Consider the following 6,000-nt stretch of genomic DNA (forward strand, 5'->3'; position numbering starts at 1 on the left):
CCTCCTCTTCCTCTTCCTCTCCCAGCCATCTTCCTGTTCTGATACCAGATGATGTAACCAATTAAAACACAATCAATACCATTAATGAAAGCATACAAAATGACACAAGTATGGGTCAATTTTCTTCAATATGCTTCTTTTGCAAACTCCAACCATTACAATGAAAAAAAAGGCCTATTTTAATAGCAAACTAAACATTTCCTTTTTGGGCAAATTTTTACAAAATCCAAAATTTGCCATTTATGAAAATTCTCAAATCTATCCCCAAAATCATGAAATCTTCTAGAAATGTAAAAAACAACACTAATTTCCAACTTTCTAACCTCATAAAGATTACGAGTTCAACAATATATAAAAAACCAACTTTCTAAAAACCCGAAAAAATAGAAAAAGCCCTTTTTGAAGCCTCAGACGAAGAAATACGGCCCTGAAAAGTTGATCGGTTTGAGGTCCATTTGAAAATCCAAGCAACTCCTCATGATACACCTTCACATCAACTTTCAGCCCAAACGGACAATCGAGTCAAAAGTTATGACCCCGCGAAGTCCCTGCATCAACAACTTTATTTACTAGGATAATTTTGGGAACATGTGGTATTGGAGAGAATTTTTTGATGATCTAGACACGGTTATCATTACATGGGATGGAATAAGTGACACTAAATACAGACAATCATTAGGCTATACTAGGTGATGAAAAGTTTTATTATGAATGGGATGAACATTTATTACAGATAGAAATGTACAATTTATTATGAAAGCAATATAGAATTATGATAGATGAAAAGGCATGATTCACCATGTACATGACACTTGTTTGCTAGGTTTTCACCACAGTACTTGGTTAAGGTGTTACCAAAGTGGTTTTCACCATAAAATGAATTATTTATTTTTACCTTATTTTGTGTGTCACACAAGATTACTTGCCCAAAGTGCCACCAAAGTGGTTTTCACCATAGAACATGCATTACTTATCTTTACTTTTTTTTTGTGTGTCACACAAGATGCCTGTTTGCAAGGTTTTCATCAAGGGGGTGATTTTTTAACTTTTAAACTTATTTTTGTATTTTTTTGTCTTTTTTGATGAGACAAGATCCATAAGCCACTATAATGATGTAAGGACCTATCCAGTTGGGTTCAAAATTTCTAGGATTTTCTCTTTCTTACTGATTATTGGGATGTTCCTTTAGGGCTAGGTCTCCAATCTCAAACTTGCATACATTGAATCTCTTTTTGTAGCTATGATAGATAGATTTCTGATAGGCTTGAAGATAATTTTATTCAGTCTATTTTGTCTCATCTAGCAACTCTAGCTCATGCAATCTGAAAACTTTGTATTCTTCATCATTAATGAAGTGTTGCAAGGAGACCCTTAGGGATGGTAACTTGACCTCTCTAGGTAGGATATATTTTGAACCATAGACTAGGGAGTATGGAGTAACACTTGTAGGTGTGTGAATGCTATTTTGGTAATCCCACAAGGTACCTAGAATTAAGTTTGAGATGCTAATCATGACCAGCTTCATTGATAGTCTTTTTAAGAATTTTTAGGATAGTTTTATTAGATGCCTCAACTTGACCATTACTCTAAGGGTAGTATGGAATGTAAAAGTGATGCTATATGTGAAATTTATCACAAATCTAACAAAAATCCTAATATTTAAAAGGACGAACATTGTTTGTGAAAATGGAGGAAGATACACCATCCCAATAAATGATTTAGTTCAAGATAAATTTGGTAATATTATTTTTGGTAATGTAGGTAAGGGAAATGGCTTCAATCCACTTTGTAAAGTACTTAGTGGAAAACGATGAATTTGTCTCCATTAAATGAAGGGGGATAGATATTTCTTATGAGGTCATGTCCCTAATGAGAGAAGGGCCATGAAGAAGTAACTGGTTGAAGTTATTGTATTGGTGCATGAATGAGAGCTCTATGAATATGATATTGGCCATACTTCTTAAGAAAATGTAAGCATCATGTTCCATAGTACTCTAGTAGTTAAGGTAGGGCCACTAGAATGAGCCCCACATATACCATTGTGTACCTTATGCACTTGGAAGTCTCAAATTCAATTATGTTTAGACACTTAAGGAGAGTATTATTGAGGCACCTTGCATATACAGTATCATCGATGATAACATAATGAGAGGTTTGATAGATAAATTTATTTCCTTGGTAGATAGGTCAAATAGAAGGATTTGAACATGAAGGCAATTGTAAATGTCTTTATACCAATGTGTTCTTTAGGACCAAAAAATTTGTACACAAGTTTGGTATTGGGAGCATCAAAAGCAAGGATCAAAAGTTTTTCTACCAAGAACTCACAATGTTGTACATTATGTGCAATATCTAAGTGTAGAGGAGTTGCAGGCTCCTTTCAATTGACCTACAATTCCCCACACTCTCATCATTAGTTTTTCATTTTTATTTTGAGCCAATATTGGTCCTTAGGTTTATGTTCCAATTTTGTTCTCTAGTATTGTTCGATTGGCCTAGATCACCACCACCTTGTAAATTTGATATAACAATGTCTTGACAAGTTTGAAGATACGCCAAGAAAAATGTAGAATGCTCATATATTTGTTCTTATGAATATAGATTTGTGTGTAGTGATTGATGCATATATCTTTGTAAGTGCTCTTGATCCAACTGCCACATGATTAAATTAACTAAGACTTTATCCTTTTATGCAGTGCCCAAACATTCAAATTTAAATATTTTCTACTTATTTCACAAGTAATGACTAGTGTTCAGATAAAGTCAACTTGGACACATAGTTAATTTTAAGTCTGGAAATTGTGGATTAATGAGATAATTGTGGTTTGAAAAAAGGTCTTGAACCATATTCATACCTACAACTTAAGCTATAAAATAAAAAGATTAAATGTTTGATTTGAATCTTATGAGCATACAAAGTCAAGTTTAAAATGAACTCTAACTTTAAATAAAAACAAACCATTTAAAATCTAGATTATTACTATAGGAAAAATAAATAAATTAACAAACAATTTAATAAAAATTTATATTAAAAAAAAGCCATTTTAAAATCTACATTATTACTTTAGAAAAAATCAACAAATAAATTAAAACATACCAATCATAAATTTTTAACTTCTGAGAATATATATTTTATACTACGCCAAACAATAAATATGTCCAGTTGAAGGGAGTCACTTTACTAACTTGCTTAGATTCAACATTATTAACAATTTATCCAGACTTGAAGATGATGCGTTCAGAAACTTCAACAGTTAAAACAATTCGCATACAGATTGGAATTGAACTGTGAACTTGAAAAATCCAGAAAAACACCTACTGAAATTTTGTACCAGTTCAATACACCTCCAAATTTAAACATGAAACAAGATACAGGAGAACAATACCATTTTGACATGCAAGTCTACTACACATCTAATCTTCTTCAAGACAAGCATTAAATATAGACTAGTTACTATAAACTCACCTAAAAGTACGAATTATCCTCGACCACAAGACGGAACTTCCGATTTTGACCGCTGGGTAAATTGTAGTCCTGAAAACATTCACCAGAGTTATCTGGTCATTGTTGGAAATTTTTCATAGCATTTGAAAGAATGTTTCCCATTACCAGCGGTCGCTTGATTACTGTCGGAGCGTGAGGTCGCTTCTAATAAGGCCCCAGTTTTTTCCGTTATGGCCTTCACTTTTCCAAGAACTTTTGCAGCTTTCCAGATCCACTCTTCCTCCAAATTGGTCGCCCATTTCTTACAATCCTCTGCTATAACTTGTGCTGCCTTGGCAATGCATGAACCCATCACATCTGCCAACATTCCTTCCAGTCCATCCATCACTTCTTTCACAGTGTTGAATTCATAATCATTTATTATGCTTCGGCATTGCCTGCACAAGCTGTAAGCTGCTGCTACCTCCTCCCACGCTCTTGAATTGTATGCATTCGCTACTTCTCTGCCTCTTTCAAACATATTCTCTACGGCAGCTCTGGCAGCTTCCGGAGACTTTTCAGCAGAATCGCTCATGGGAAGGCGGTGATCCAGCCATTTGTGCTCCTTTTCTAGCTTCTGGAACAATTCATCGGCGGCTTTGATAAGCACAGCTGCTTCACTATCAGAATATTCAACCACATTTATGATATTCCATGCTTGAGAACAAGCTTTAATAGCTCTGTCTGCCATATTTTTACGCTCAGCCTCGTTAAGGATGTAAGCGGAAAGCTCAAAAATGAGACTCAGTATTGAGACTGCTGTCATCTTGGAAGAGCGTTCACTGACATTGAATTCGGACTCCACTTCCAATCCGAGGGGTAGACCAGGCTTGAGACATCTTTGGCCGCTGAAACCTGCGGAAGATTTATCATTGAGTAATGCAATTAACTCATTACATCTTTTGCCCCTTTCTTCCCCCTTTCTAAGCCGCTTCTTTAATTCTTGAATGGACCTTTTGTTGGCGATCCACAACCCAGCAGTATTTTCCCCTTGCATGGTTATACAAGATTTTTTATACTTAGCATAAGCAGGATCTTGTTCCAATTGAGTTTCGCCTTCAGATGCTGAGCCCACTACAAGCTTACGGCAAAAATTGTTTGAGAACAGCAGCTGTGATAATAGCCAACATCCCTTGCTGAAGAAAACCAAAATTATCTGCAACCAGACAATCAGGGGAAGTAATTTATGCAATCTCACAATTTTCAGGAGTCTTACAATTACTTTAGTAAGGTAACTTTCTCCTGCTATACCCCATCTGTGCCTTTTGGAGCTGTCTTTTAAGTCAAGCAAATGGCTCAACCAGAAATCTTCGGTTTGCCAATACTCTCTGACTCTGAACAACTGCCAGCGCATGCCTCTGGGGTAGTATACTGCTGCGGTGACACATCTGCAATATATAACAGCGGTCCTATAAAGATCACCATGTAATGAAGGATGAGAGGAATTGATATGGAGGGTCGTATACACCCTTCATGTTGGTATTTGACGTAATAGTCGTAGGCGCTTAGACTATTTTTAAGGTTTTGTGGAGTATTAATGTAAAATAACTCGTAGTCAGACGATGTAAATACTACAGTGTTGTACGAGCAGCGGGCCGTTTCAAACGCTAGAAATGCATTGCAAACGGTAATGATAAGGGCGATTGATGATGAGAGAATTGATCTTGAAATTATGTATTGAGGATTGGAAGTGCGAACCACAATCCATGACTTGAGCACTTGCTCTTCGATTTTCTCCCACAGAATATTGGGTGGATACAAATGAGGACTTAAATTTAAAGCAGAAAGAAGTGAAGGTATCTTACGAGATACAGTTTCATGAATACCGATACTAGCTAAAGCAGCACACCCTAGAAGAAGAGCCAAAGTTACCATGGATATTAATATTATTACATTTGTCAATTCCATGAAAATTGAATTCCATGGATCATGAGTAGGCGGACATCTAATAACTTTGTATACATTGGTACCATGTAGTTGATCGTAAGAAGATGTATCCAGAGAAGCTACATACCCAGAGATTTTAGAAGCTGTAGGAAGTATGAGTAACTCGTGAGAAATGATATTGACGGCAACGAGTGCGAAACTAATGAAGAGTGCAGCCATGTCAGTTCTCAGATTTGTGGAGAGAGGACGGGCTACTCCGGGCAACAAACAGCCCATCAAGACGCAGGTGGAGACTCTTCCAATCAGAATCAATATCCATTCACCGTGAATTACATTGAGATACTCACAACTGTATTGCAATGGGCTACTGGTCGTCTTGTCATTGAAGGGAAAGTTGGAGGAGGGCTTGTTGAGGAGCATGAGAAGCTGCAGAGAAAGGGCGCCAAGAACAAGAGAGTCGCCGGGAACCCAATGTTTTGTCTGTTTGAATGCTCTCCAGGCGTCGGCTCCCACATACACAATTGAAACTACACACCCAAGTGACAAGCCCACAAAGGTTAGGGCGACTGCCAGAACATAAAAACCACCACCACTGTCGACGCTTCCGTCGTTCTCATAGCCTAGCAAAT

This window comes from Cryptomeria japonica, chromosome 10 (assembly GCF_030272615.1).
Source record: "Cryptomeria japonica chromosome 10, Sugi_1.0, whole genome shotgun sequence".
Taxonomy (NCBI): Eukaryota; Viridiplantae; Streptophyta; class Pinopsida; order Cupressales; family Cupressaceae; genus Cryptomeria; species Cryptomeria japonica.